This window comes from Scyliorhinus canicula, chromosome 15 (assembly GCF_902713615.1).
Source record: "Scyliorhinus canicula chromosome 15, sScyCan1.1, whole genome shotgun sequence".
Classification (NCBI taxonomy): Eukaryota; Metazoa; Chordata; class Chondrichthyes; order Carcharhiniformes; family Scyliorhinidae; genus Scyliorhinus; species Scyliorhinus canicula.
Genome location: NC_052160.1, coordinates 125,871,645 through 125,886,746, shown reverse-complemented (window position 1 = coordinate 125,886,746; position 15,102 = coordinate 125,871,645).

The window sequence follows — 15,102 nt, the reverse complement described above, 5'->3', positions numbered from 1 at the left end:
TTCACAGCTGATAGATGGGCCGAAGTCCCAGCCCTTTACGCTGTTTTTACGAACGGCAAACACACCTGGTCTGGCCGTTCGGAAAAACGGCGGGAACAACTCGCTTTTTATAACCATGGAACCGATTGGCACGGCAGTACCACGGCCGTGCCAAGGGTGCCATGGGCCCGCGATCGGTGGGCACCGATCGCGGGCAGCGGGCCCGATGCCCGCGCACTATTTCTCCTTCCGCCGCCCCGCAGTATCCATTCGCGGGTCGGCTGAGGGGCATCCCGGCCTGCGCATGCGCGGGTTTCGCGCAAATACGCGATGACGTCATCCGCGCATGCGCGGGTTGGAGTCTTCCAATCCGCGCATGCGCGGCTGACGTCATATGACGCGTCAGCCGGCGCTAACTCCGGCAAGCGGGCTTAACGAAATTCGTTAAGCCCGTGATGCCGGAGCTTACGGCGTCGGGCTGCTAGCCCCGACCGGGGACCAGAATCGGTTCCCGGTCGGGAAGGGGCGCGCTGGCGTCAAACCCGCCCGGGTTTGACGCCAGCCTTACGATTTCTCTCGTTTTGGGAGAATCGCGCCCAGTGTGAGTAAGAGCAGATCATAGTTTATTATAGTGTAGAGATTAGTTGTGGATGAGTGCAGATTATATGTTAATTATCAACTCTATATTATTTAGGAGTATGTGTTGAATCCAAATTAGCAGTGTTAATAGATTTGTAGCTTTGTCCAAGTTAAAGCTATTTTGCGGTCTTTGTGAACACTACGCCAACCATCCTGAATTTAGCAACACAAAGCACACCTCGGCAATGCAACCACTCTTGTGGATTCTCTGTGTGATAATCACCTGGTTTACCTAATCCAGGCACAGCGCAAAGAAAACATATGAGTTGGACTGAATTCAGTGGTAACTTCAGCATAACCTTTCACTAACACTGTGGATTCCTGGATGGCCTTGTTTCCTTATGGTGTCCCTGATACTAACAAATGGAATGGGGCAGCACCAAGCTGGTGACAGGTCACTGCTCATGCAGGTCTAGAGAGGGGCAGCAGGACGCCTGCCAAGAGCCAGCAACAGAGGAGATAGGCTGCACGTGCTGTACTGTGAGAAGCATTGCTGGAGATTCTGCACAGGCTGACGTACAAGAGCAGAAAGCAGTGCTCGGAATGCACATCCTACAGGAACATCAGTTCTATAAATGGGATTTACACCCAGAACTATTGTCACACTGCTCCTACGCGACATTTGTGCTAAATGCATAGCTCTGTTACTGTGTGCAAAAAGTGGCGTACAATAACCATCAATGGACAAGAGTGAGAAATGGTTAACTGGGTGTTCATCGTGGAGGTGTGCAGTTAGAATAAGAAATTGACTGCACTTGTACATAAGAGCTGTGGTATTATTCATCAACATTCATACAAGAAACAAAAGTTCAAAACGCACACATTTTAAAATATATCAACGAAAAAGATTGGACTGTTTTGTGGGCTTGGTTAGCTCAGTTGACTAGTTAGCTAATCAGTGATGTCAATGTTGCGGTTCAATCCCCATACCAGCTGTAATAGTTTATGGAAGCCTTATCAACATCTTGCCACATGTTTGTAACGTTTTGCCCCTCAAACTATATAACCAATTGTCTCTCCCAAATGGAGAGAGGTGATTTTGGCAAACTGTGGACGTGGCTTACCTTATTATTAAATTATTTCGCATCACACAAGCAATAAAAATGAACCATGATTTGATTGCTTGAACCTTTCCAACTTGTGTCGCTTCCATCCTTCAGTCCTCAATACAACTCATAAGTGTCCCTCAGGCTGCCATTTGATTAGCTTCATTATAGACATCAAGGTACGTCCCAGGTTTATTTGGGGCAGCGCGGTAGCACAAGTAGATAGCACTGTGGCTTCACAGCGCCAGGGTCCCAGGTTTGATTCCCCGCTGGGTCACTGTCTGTGTGGAGTCTGCAAGTTCTCCCTGTGTCTGCGTGGGTTTCCTCCGGGTGCTCCGGTTTCCTCCCACAGTCCAAAGACCTGCAGGTTAGGTGGATTGGCCATGATAAATTGCCCTCAGTGACCAAAAAGGTTAGGAGCGATTATTCGGTTATGGGGATAGGGTGGAAATGAGGGCTTAAGTGGGTTGGTGCTGACTCAATGGGCTGAATGGCCTCCTTCTGCACTGTATATTCTATGTTGTTCTATGTTAAAATATTCTTGATTGTACATTTTATGGTTTACACAATGTCTGCAGGAATATTGTTACAATTTGGGGTTGAATGGAGTGAAATCAACCGAATTTTACAATATAATGATCACTGTTTCCTTAATGCTCCCCCACTGATACTTGACACTGAACCAGGTCCAGCAGTTGCTCCTTTCTCATTGGACTGGAAACATACTGATGTCAGAAATTTTCCTGAACCTGTGCCCCTCATAGCCCCTTATGCTATTAAAATCCCAATCTATATTCAAATAATTCAAATCACCCATTATAATTACTCTATAATTCTTGCAATGCTCTGTAATTTCTTTGCAAGTTTGTTCTCGACAGCTTTTCTGCTAGGTTAAAGTCCAACAGGTTTGTTTCAAATCACTAGCTTTCGGAGCACTGCTCCTTCCTCAAGTGAACCTGAGGAAGGAGCAGTGCTCTGAAAGCTGGTGATTTGAAACAAGCCTGTTGGACTTTAATCTGGTGTTGCAATATTCTTACTGTGCTCAGCCCAGTCCAATGCTGAGATCTCCACATCATGGCTTTTCTGCTAGTTAGTAGCCTGGAGACTGCACTGAACAATGTAATTGCACATTGTTTGTTCATCAGCTCCAACGAAATATGTTTTGACCTTAACCCCTTCAGGACATTGTCTCTCTCTCTCCCTCTCCCCCCTTTTCTCCCTTTCCTTTCGTTCCTGAGCACCTTGTATCCAAGAATATTGAACACCCAGTACTGCCCAGCTTTGAGTCAGGTCTCTGTTATCGCCACAACATCGTGGGCGGGATTCTCTCAGCCCTGGGCCAGGCCGGAGAATCCCCGCGACTGGGCAACGCCGCCCCCGACGCCGGCATGTGATTCTCCGCAGAGCGGGGAATCGGCGCCATTGGCGCCAGCGTGGTTGGCGCGGCGCCGGTCGGGGGGCCGATCTATGCGGCCGGCCTGCTGATTCTTGGGCCGGGGTGGGCAGAGCGACCGTCGTGGAAACGCAGAGTCCCGCCGGCGCCGTACACACCTGCTCTCAGCCGGCGGGAACTCAGCGTGGAATGGTCAGGTGGCAGCCTGTGGGGGGGGCCTCCGATGCGGCCTCGCTCGCGATCGGGGCCCACCGATCATTGGGCCGGCCTCTCTGGCTGGGGGATTCATTTCCTACATGCCGGGCCCTGTAGTCCTGCGCCATGTTGTGTCGGGGCCGGCGCGTTGAAGGAAGCCACTACGCATGCGTGCGTTGGCGCCGGTGCCACTGCGCATCCCGCAGCGCCCAGTTCACGCCGGGATCGGCAGCTGGAGCCGTGGTAAACGCGACGGTGTTGATGACGGCGTGGACACTCTGCCACGAGATGAGACAATCCTGCCCCATGTTTCCACATGGGTTATCTGCGCCTGTAACTCACCAATCTTATTTGCCACACTCTACACATTCACCTATATACACAGTATCCCAGAACAGGGATGATGGCAGAATGGTATTTGATAAGTTACTTTCTATTCATTTAGCACTGTTGGAGGGTATGTGTAGTGAAGGAGCGCTGCACTGTTGGAGGGTCAGTGTTGAGAGGGCGCTGCACTGGCTAGGCCAGCATTTAATGCCCTAGTTATCCTTGAGAAGGTGGTGCTCAGCTTCCTCCTTGAACCACCGCAGTCCCTGAGGTGCAGGTACACCCACAGTGCTGTTAGGGAGGAGGTTCCAGGATTTTGACCCAGCGACAGTGAAGGATTGGTAATATATTTCCAAGTTAGGATGGTGAGTAGCTTGGAGGGGAACCTCCAGGTGATGGCGTCCCCAGGTATCTGTTGCTCTTGTCCTTCTAGATGGTAGTAGATTTGGAAGATGTTGCCCCAAGTGCTATGTTTAACTGCTTCTTGAAGACATACAGTGTTTTGTCGCTAACCACTTCCTGTTGTAACAAATTCCACAGGCTCACTTTCCCCTCATCTCTGCCCTAAATGGTTTACCCTGTATCCTCAGACTGTTAGCCCTGGTTCTGGACATCCCCATCATCAGAAACATCCTTCCTATGTCTAGCGTGCTGGGTCCTGAGGGAATTTTATAGGTTTCGATGAGATCCCCCCTCATTCTTCTGAACTCCAGCAAATACAATCTGAACCAACTCAATCTCTCCTCATATATCCATCCTGCCATCCCAGGAATCAGTCTGATAAACCTTCGCTGCACTCCCTCGAGAGCAAGAACATACAAGGATAAATCTGCTCACAATATTCCAGGTGTGGCATCACAAAGGCCCTGTATAATTGCAGCATGACATCCCTGATCCTGTACTCAAATCCTCTTGCAATGAAAGCCAACATACTATTTACTTTCTTTGATGCCTTCTATACTTGCATGCTTACTTTCAGTGACTGGTGTACAAGGACACCCAGGTCTCATTGCACATTCCCTTCTGCTAATTTATGGCCCTTCAGGTAATAGTCTGCCTTCCAGTTTTTGCCACCATTAGGCTCATTTAAATAGTATGACACCGCATTCAACCGGTGCCTGGGAGTCACCGGCCACATCGGCAAGGCCTCAAACATACACTGATTAGTACTGGTCTCCACAAAGTTATGATGGCCGCTCGGGGGGTCTTGGAGGCCATTAGATCCCTCCAGGTGGTCGCGGACAGGGCAGGGCAGCACCCTAGCACTCCCCCTGGCCCCTGGGCATTCTGACAGTACCAACCAGAAACACTGGTAGTAGTTGGCAGGGTGCCCAGGTGCCAGGTTGGCGCTGTCAAGGGTCTGGCCTGAGGGGGTCCTTGCCCATGAATTGGGGATGAGGGAGTATGTAAGGTAGGGGTGAAGGAGGGTATGAGGGGGTCTCATAAAGGTTGAGTGGGTGAAGGGGGTGTTCTGAAAGGGCAGAGGTCCTGAAAGTGGAAGTGGGGACGGGGGCCTGAAAAGTGGGGTTCCTCAGCGACCCACCAGTCGGGTGTCCTCACTTGTGGGGGGGGGGGGGGGGTAATGCCCATGTGCGGGGGGGGGGGAGTTGGCATTGCCCATGAGTGTGGAGTGTGGTGGACCCTCACTTAGAGGTCAGGACACCCTTTCAAAACGACGCCCAGATCTCCGAGGAGCCGAAAATATTTTGAAGTGTGGGCTAGACTGCGTAGACTATGGGCGCGATTCTCCCAAAACGGGAGAAATCGTAAGGCTGGCGTCAAACCTTCCCGACCGGGAACCAATTCTGGTCCCCGGTCGGGGCTAGCAGCCCGACGCCGTAAGCTCCGGCATCACGGGCTTAACGAATTTCGTTAAGCCCGCTTGCCGGAGTTAGCGCCGGCTGACGCGTCATATGACGTCAGCCGTGCATGCGCGGATTGGAAGACTCCAACCCGCGCATGCGCGGATGACGTCATCGCGTATTTGCGCGAAACCCGCGCATGCGCGGGCCAGGATGCCCCTCAGCCGCCCCGCGAATGGATACTGCGGGGCGGCGGAAGGAGAAATAGTGCGCGGGCATCGGGCCCGCTGCCCGCGATCGGTGCCCACCGATTGCGGGCCCATGGCACCCTTGGCATGGCCGTGGTACTGCCGTGCCAATCGGTGCCATGGTTATAAAAAGTGAGTTGTTCCCGCCGTTTTTACGAACGGCCAGACCAGGTGTGTTTGCCGTTCGTAAAAACAGCGTAAAGGGCTGGGACTTCGGCCCATCTATCAGCTGTGAATCGCTGCCGGCCGTAAAAAACCGGCGGCAGCGATTCGTGTCGGGAGTTGGGCGGGGGGGGGGGGGGGGGGAGAATAGCGGGAGGGCGGGAAAAATGTCGGGAAGGCCCTCCCTCTATTCTCCGACCCGTCGTGGGGGGCGGAGAATCGCGCCCTAAGTGTGGGTGAGTACCAATCTGGATTTCCCCCCAAAAATGGCAGGAAACATCCTTCCAAACGCTCCCAAAATCGCACTTGGGAAATATTTAGTTGAACCTCACCCCATATCTATCTGTCCAGAGGTTGCTAAAAATCCCATGGAACCATTTGAACTGGGACCAGATTCTCCAGTCAAACAATGAACTAGCCATTCAGATCTTTGCTCTTTCTGTCGCTACCTCAGAATGAACTCTCTGACTGGCTGGAAAAATATTGCATTATGTGAAGGGTTATGAGACATTTCAATGTAAAATACGTGAATAGGCAAAGAAATCTACCCTCTGTATGAGGTCACTGAGACTCTGTCGTGCACACTGCTACAGCTCACTCACCCCTTGCCCTGAGCCACCAGGGTGCCTTGATCAGAGCATGCAAACCCTTCTCTCTCTCTCTCTCTCCCAATTCAGCTTCACCAGTAAAACCAGGTGGTTGGCATCAAGCAGACAATTTACCTGTTTTTATTCCACTCAATGTCAATGTTAGTTTCAGCTCAGTTGGTAATATTTTGACCTCGCAGTCAGAAGGTTACAGGTTCAACTCAGACCTCTAACACTCTCAAGTGCTGCGCTGTTAAAGGAGCTGGGATTTTGTACGCCTTCGGGGCTGTTAGACGGCAGCCCAGTTAGTCCTGTCGGTTGGAAGTAAAAGACCCCAGTACACTATTTTGATGAAGAGCTGGGGGGAGGTGGCGGGTGTATGGGTGGGTGAGGATTCTTCTGAAATTCTGGGCCAATATTTAATTCAAAAAACTCTTCTGTTTCTGCTCCGTTCCGAAATAATTCTGCAGGTTATTTTTTTTAAATGTCGCAAAGAAGGAATTAATTCATTACGGCGCTCATATTTGTCAGTCGTTATGTGATTAACCCCTTGATTACTGTTGTCATGGAGACATAATTACATTATAATTAGGGTCACTGTGGCAATGCCACTGGAGTCTATAATGCAGGTTGTGCACATTGCAATGCTTCAAAAGCAGCACATCCCTTCAAGGCTTAGACTTTCAAAAGGCTGCATTTCAACATGAGATATCACGTCCCTGAGATCATTTCAAGAGCATCGTTAATAAAGATTGTTTCCCCCTTTACCTCATTTTGACATTGGCATAATTACACACAACAAGATGAGCAAGTTGATATACATTTATGATGGGTCGAGGCAATTTCTCAGGACAAATAAGTCAAGATCCATTAGAAGCTCCAGTGTGCAAAATGCATAGGTCACTATTACTGGCACGTCCCATGTTGTGTGTTCTTTTCTGCATGGTTTTATTTCCTGTTGTTGGTGAACACCTTTCTTGAATCACAATGCTTATCTGGAAATGTATTGACCAAGGAAGACTTTGCTTTGCTCCCAGCCTCTATCCTGTTGCTGTGTTGGGGAAAGTACAACTGACCTCAGATTTCCTCAACTCAAGGAAATGAAACAATAGTTTCTGCTCATCCTGACTCATGTTCGGCTGTGCCTCTGTGCCACCACCCTCCTTGCTTGGGTAAGGTGCCCACTGGAGCAGGTTTGAGATGGTGATGGCTTTCCTCAGTCTGCAGTTGGAATGGCGGGTTTGCCGTGGGGAAATCAGTGGGAAGACAGTTTGTTGCATAATTTAGACTCCTGCTTTTCAGGGGCAGACTTTCCGGGCGGGATTCCCTCAGCCCGGAGCTGGGCCGGAGAATACCAGCGACCGGCGCGAATCGCGCCACGCTGCCCCGACTCTATACGGCCAGCCTGCCGATTCTCAGCCCGGGAAATTCTCGGCGGGAATTCGGCATGGAAGGGTCGGGTGTGGCCTGGGGGGGGGTCCGACCCCAGGCGGGGGGAGGGGGGGGGGCCTCCGATGTGGACTGGCCTGAGATAGGTGCCCACCAATTGACGGTCTGGCCTCTCTTGCTGGTGGCCTCCTTTCCTCCGTGCTGGCCCTTGTAGTCCTGCGCCATGTTGCGTCGGGGCTGGCATTGAAGGAAGCCACTGCGCATGTGCGAGTTGGCGCCGGCGTCACTGCGCATGCACGGATCCCGCGGCGCCCAGTCCACGCCGGGATCAGCAGCTGGAGCAGCGTCAACCGCTCCAGTGACGTGCTGGCCCCCTGTAGGGGCCACCATTGCTGATCCTGAGACCGTGTTGACGCCATTGAGGAATGCGATGGCGTTTCCGACGGCGTCAGCACTTAGCCTCAGGATCAGAGAATCCCGCCCTCCATTCCTGGTTTTAGGGAGGAGAGTAGACAACATAGATAAACTCATACCTGTCCACATCCAACACCAACACACTCACCCCTGGCAGCAAGGATTCAGGAGTTACCCGCCATACAGTCAGGCGGTGGGGGAGGGGAGGTGGGCAGGGAGGGGGAGCGGGGTGGGAGAATCCTCCGGCTTACTTCCACAAATCAGGCTGGGTAGAGACTGAGGGTCATTGGATGGAGCCGGTTTTCCTGACATTAGCTCTGCTGTTTAATGGGGGGATGGTGTGGGAAAGGGAATAGGGTGATCTGAGCGGTTACACGGCAATAATGCAAGAGAAGGAACCCAAACAGTGACCCCACTGCCACAGATCAGGAAGAATGGACTTTTGCCAGAATGTAACATACCTGAGATATTATCGTACTTGAAGAGGGTGGAAGCAACGTCTGGTGAGGTTTGCAGCGATGTTGTTGGGGCAGGGCCTGGTGGGTGGGTATTGGTGGGGGAAGAACAGATTTAACTGTTCCACGCACCCCCCCCCCCCCACCCCACCCCCTGCACCACGCTCCCACCAGGATCAGTCTTCTTCCTTTACAGACAGCTGCGTGTATTGGGGGTTACTTTAAACATTAGTGAGGACCAGACCTGAAACCAGGTGACAGTGCACCTTGGTACAAGAAATAAAGACTTTGATTCATATAGTTTCTTTTGCGGCCTCAGAACATTCTGAAGTGCCCGAAAGCCAATAGAGTACTTTCCAAGTGTAGTGACTGTTGTGATGTGGGGCAGAAAGAACACACACAGCAAGATCCCAGAAACACGAATGAGATAACGATCCAATAATCTGGTTTCTGTGATGTCAGCCAAGGGTAAATATTGGTCAGGACATCGGAAAGAACTCTGCTGCTCTTCTTCAAAAGCCATCCTCGGACCTTTATCGTCCGCCTGAGAGGACAGACAGGCTTTGTCCTGAATCTCCAGGTGGACACCACTTCCTCCAACCGTCTGTGGGATATGCTCAGTGATGCAATTAAAAACAGTGACATTGAGGAAGGAATATTGGGCAACACGGTAGCATTGTGGATAGCACAATTGCTTCACAGCTCCAGGGTCCCAGGTTCGATTCCCGGCTTGGGTCACTGTCTGTGCGGAGTCTGCACGTTCTCCCCGTGTTTGCGTGGGTTTCCTCCGGGTGCTCCGGTTTCCTCCCACAGTCCAAAGATATGCAGGTTGGGTGGATTGGCCATGCTAAATTGCCCTTAGTGTCCAAAATTGCCCTTAGTGTCAGGTGGGGTTACTGGGTTATGGGGATAGGGTGGAGGTGTTGACCTTGGGTAGGGTGCGCTTTCCAAGAGCCGGTGCAGATTTGATGGGCCGAATGGCCTCCTTCTGCACTGTAAATTCTATGATAATCTATGATATTCTGCAGCAACACAAAGAGAGTGAAATCATTTCAAATCAGTTTTATTTCCATCTAAACCTGAGATAGAGGAACTCCCCTGATGAAGCTAATTGACCTAGATCAGGAAAACCACTGGTCTTTGTTGGTTTGATTACTGGCCTGTGGTTAGTTACTGCCTCTTGAGCTGGTGGTTAAGGTGCCACCTGACAGGACTAGCAGTATGGGAAGAATGTGGGGTTGAGGATGGGATTGAACAGTCGGTGGTGAAGATGAAGACGGCTAGCTTCAACTAACTACTGAACACTCAACCAGGCATCAGTCAGTCAGGGGAAGCATAGATGGGGGAGTTTAAAATATATATTTTTCTTTATTCTTTCATGGGATGTGGGCATCGCCGGCAAGATTGGCACTTGTCGACCATCTCTGATTGCCCCGAACTAAGAGGCAGTTAAGGGTCAACCACATTTCTGTGGGCCTGGACTCACATACAGGCCACACCAGGTAAGGATGGCAAATTTCCAGCAGTGGTGGACCAGATGTTTTTTTTCATGACAATCGACAATGGTTTCATGGTCACCATTCGACTATTATTACAGATTTTTATTGAAATTGAAATTTCACCATCTGCTGTGGTGTGGGGTTCGAAGCTGGGGCCCCAGAGCATTACCCTGGGTCTCTGGGTTACTAGTCCAGTGGCAACACCATCATGCCGCCTCCTCCCCCGATGGGATGTTGGGGGTGGAAACCCCATTTACTGACATCGTAACTCAGAACAATCACCTGACTCCAAACAACTTCACGTGTTAGATGAGATCATTTTTAAAAAAGATTTGTGGGATTTCCATGTCGCTGGCAAGATCAGCATTTATTTCTCATCCCTAATCATGTTGAAATGAATAGTGGAGTCAGCCATATTGCTGTGGGTCTGGAGTCACAGATAGGGCCAGACCAGGTAAGGGTGACAGATTTCCTTCCCTAAAGGACATTAGTGAACCAGATGGGTTTTTACAACAAATGACGATGGTTTCATGATCATCATTAGCCTTTTAATTCCAAATCTTTTTGTTGAATTCACCATCAGACATGGTGGGATTCAAACCCGGGTCGCCAGAGCATAAACCTGGATCTCTGATTACTAGTCCAATGACAATACCGCTGTGCCACCGCTTGAGGAGGTCGACAAGATTATGAGTGGCATGGACAGAGTGGATAGTCAGATGCTCTTTCCTCGGGTGGGAGAGTCAAGTACTAGGGGACAAAACGGGCTGGTTCAGCACAGGGTTAAAGAGCTGGCTTTTAAAGCAGACCACGGCAGGCCAGCAGCACGGTTCAATTCCCGTGCCAGCCTCCCCGAACAGGCGCCGGAATGCGGCGACTAGGGGCTTTTCACAGCAACTTCATTTGAAGCCTACTGGCGACAATAAGCGATTTCCATTTTTCATTTTCACATAGGTTTAAAGTGCGTGGGGAAAAGTTTAGAACAGATGTGTGAGGCAAGTTCTTTACACAGAGGGTGGTAAATATTTGGAAAGCGCTGCCTGGGGAGATATTGGGAGCAGGTACGACAGCAGCATTTAAGGGACATCGCGATAAATATATGAATAGGGTGTGAATTGAAGGATACGGCCTCCGTAAGTGCATATGGTTTTAGTTCAGGCAGGTACCATAGTAGGTGCGAGCTTGGAGGGCCGAAGGGCCTGTTTCTGTGCTGTATTATTCTCTGTTCTTTGAGGTGGCAATGAAGAAATGACCTCATGGCACCTCCCATATCCCATCCATAACCTCGTCACACCCATGCACCGCGCATATAACCTAGTTGTGCTTAAGATGATTCAGTCTCCTAGCTCCCTCTTACATGTCCTGTACATTGAGACTGTCTCAGCGACAGCCTGCATATGCTGAGGATTGCCACAAACACGGCTCTCCTGACTGTGTGGCGGGTAACTCCTGAATCCTTGCTACCAGGGATGAGCGTGTTGGTGTTGGATGTGGACAGGTATGAGATTATCTATGTTGCAGTTATTTCACTTTCCCAAACAAACTGTATGCTTCGGTCTCTCTGAAGAAGTAACCACATAAAATGCTCCTCGCTGCAATGCTGGCTTGCATACCTGGGCTGTGAAAATCCTTATTTGAACAGGGACTGAGGGAAAGTCAGGTGAAAACAGGCACACACAAGGGAATGTGTCAAAACAGAACTGTTCCACAGAAGAAGAATGTTTAGAGAGTTCTAAACCACTCCACCCAATACCAATCTCTGGAAAAAGAAGGTGGAGGGGAGAGAGGAAGAGGAGGGGGCTGAGGCCTCAATTAAACACAACACAGTGAGCACTTACATTCCATCCTTTACTCCGAGCCATCCGCCACTTCAAAAGGCTAAGGTGGAATATTGCTGGTTGGCCAACTTTACTAACATTTATCACCAGGTTCCAGCGGCAGCTATTTTGGTGCAAAGTTTGTTTGAACAAAGAAGGCAGATTTGAGCGTCAGATGTTCCAGCCTGTGGAAAGTATTTGGAATGTGGCGGGGGGGGGGGGGGGGGGGGGGGGGGTGGCGGGGAGGAGAAAACTAGCAAAGGCCCCCCCCCCCACCACCCCCACCTCCATAAATTCAAGTGGACTGATTTTAACTCTTAAAACAATTGGCTTTTTTGACGCCCGTTAGCTTTCCCTGAGAGAGTGAGTCCTGAGTCTGTGGAAAGGACTGTTGGACGAGAGGATAGTGGAAACTTGGGATAGCTGTTCTCATTTCGAAGCCTCGCAGCCCCGCAGACAGCCCAGGCCTTGTTCATGGTGCGCAGTCCATGGTCGTCCTGGTTGGAAATGTTTTACAGAAATTAGCATGGGAAAGGGAACCAGCCCAGGTTTTGTAAAGGTGCAAGAAATTTGGCAGAGTTGGAAAAATATAGAGCCGTCAAAAAACACATCATAAAACTTGCAATTGTGCAAACAGGGATGAACTGATAGTTCAGAGCATGCTCTAATTTGTAGAAGTCAGGAATGTATTTCCCCATTAGCAGCATGAGATTGTTTACAGTTCCTTTTGGAGTGAGCAATGTTGAGGCAGAGTGTCAGGTGCAAAATGCACCTGATGAATAGAGATGTGACACGAACGGACAATAGAACAATAGAACATTACAGCGCAGTACAGGCTAAGCCAGCATATTTTGCCCATTCCTAACTGCCCTCAAACTGAGTGACATGCTAGGCCAATTCAGAGGTAGTTAAGAGTCAACCACATTCCTGTGAATCTGGAGTCACATGTGGGCAGCCCGGTGGCACGGTGGTTAGCTCTGCTGCCTCAAAGCACCAGGGAACCAGGTTCGATTCCGGCCTTGGGTGACCGTGTGGAGTTTTCACATTCTTCCCGTGTCTGCGTGGGCTTCCTCCGGGTTCTCCGGATTCCTCCCACAAAGATCTGCTGGTTAGCTGGATTGGCCATGATCAATGTGCAGGGTTACAGGGATAGGGTCAGTGCAGACTCGATGGGCTGAATGGCCTCCTTCTGCATTGGAGGGATTCTATGGAAACGTAGGCCAAACCAGGCAACAGTGGCAGATTTCCTTCCCTAAAAGGCATTAGTGAGCCAGGTGGGTTTTTACGACAATCAATGATAGTTTCATGGTCACCATTATTGAGATTGTTGTGATATTTTGCGCATTTCAATGCAATTAAGAAGCTGCACAGTGTTATGTCAATAAGATCATGGTTTGTTAGGCTGGAGGATAAAAGGTACAGCCTCCCTGTTGGATGTTCACTATCGCCTGTGATCCCCACTGCGGATGTTCACTCCTGTCTGTCACTCTGCATCAGTCAGACCTCAGTCAGACATATAGTCAAGTAGTCATCCTATCTAACTGTTAGGACACATGCTAGATCAAGGACGGTGCAGAGTTGTATATAGATGTTGATGTTAATAAACATAATGTAATTGTGTTCAACCAGAACCCTCTTCATTCTCAATATCTTGATCAGCATCGAGACGGATGCCTTCAGATCTACATTGAGAACCTCAACATATACGGTGCCTGTAGACCGTAAGGGAGCACGCCGTGATGGGCAGTAATGCTCGCTTCCAAAGATCTTACAGTAGCGGAGGTCATTTCTGAAGGCAGCAGAACACAAGGCGGGAGACTACTTCGACAGCAACATCGACTGTATTGATTCCACTTCCCCAGCTCCAATCCACGCTCCTGGAGGGAAGGACAATCTTCAACAGGAATCTCGGGAATCTCAGTCCAGGTGCTTCAGTTTAAAAACAAAATAAAAGTCTAGCTCTTCAACCACCTGGAATCCAAATATGGCACAGCGACTAGTTCCAAAAGACATCGCAGCTCAGAGGCGAGTGAAGACCTCACTCCAAGCTAGTGATTTAGGGAGGAGGCCTTGTTTTATCTGAGCATTGAGATCAGCTATTTACAAGCAACTTATCCCAACAGTGAAGGCTAGAGTTTCGAGTGATTTAAAAAAAAATCGATCCCCAGGCTGAGAGGACAGGGGGGAGGCGAGTTCCAACAGGCCTTGGCAGACCTCAGCATGACTGTTGGTTGGTTCCGCCATTTTGCTTTTTTTTTGTTTCAGGGCCAAAACCAGCTTTGCTGCCCTGACAGCTGAGGGGTGGTAGCAACAGCACAGTTTCCACACTGCAGCAAGAACAACCAGCCAGGCAATATCTCTGCAATTTAAAGAGACGCAACCGAAAAATATTTTCCCTCATTTCAAGCCAGACTAAAAAAAAAAAAGGCCAAGCATCTCGAGGGTTATTTTTAAATTATACAGCACGCGAGGGGGCAGGTTTTCCCTTCGCAGCACAGTGTTATGAGGCAGCAGCGATGCACTGTGGCTGTGCTTGTCCTCCAAAGGCACAGGAACAACAGACCGGCAGTAAGCAGAAATTCTCATCCAAAGAGACACGGCACTCCAGCAGCTGCATTTGTGCAGCGCCTAGTGCAGCCAATAACCAAGACATCGCAACGAAGAATAGAGATTTGACCATGGGCCTCCAGTGGTGGGCGATGTGCTGAACAGTTGCATGAAAGGTGGCTCTCCTCTGAAAACGTTTATTTTGGCCCCTTTAACCTAAAAGTCGACCACTAAACCGACAAAAAAAACCCCTAACCTCATCCCCAAACGAAACGAGCGACGAACACCCAAGACAATACCCTCAAATCCGCCAAGCAGCAGAAAAGACAGAAGGACTCAAACGACGGACACGAGGAGTGAAGTTGAGCAAAGCACGTTGGACCGGGAGAGATCACCGAGGTGACAACCGGCACCTACCCAGCCACCGACGGGGCAATGGATGGAGCCCCTGGCATAGGAGCACCTAAAACTGAGGGACTCCATCAAGGAGGACCTCATGGAGGCCGTGAAGGTGGCCACGGCAATCACTTTGGCCACTTTCAAAAGGCCGTGGAAAAGACGGAGAGATGGTTGGAAACCCAGGAAAAGACGGTACGGGAACTG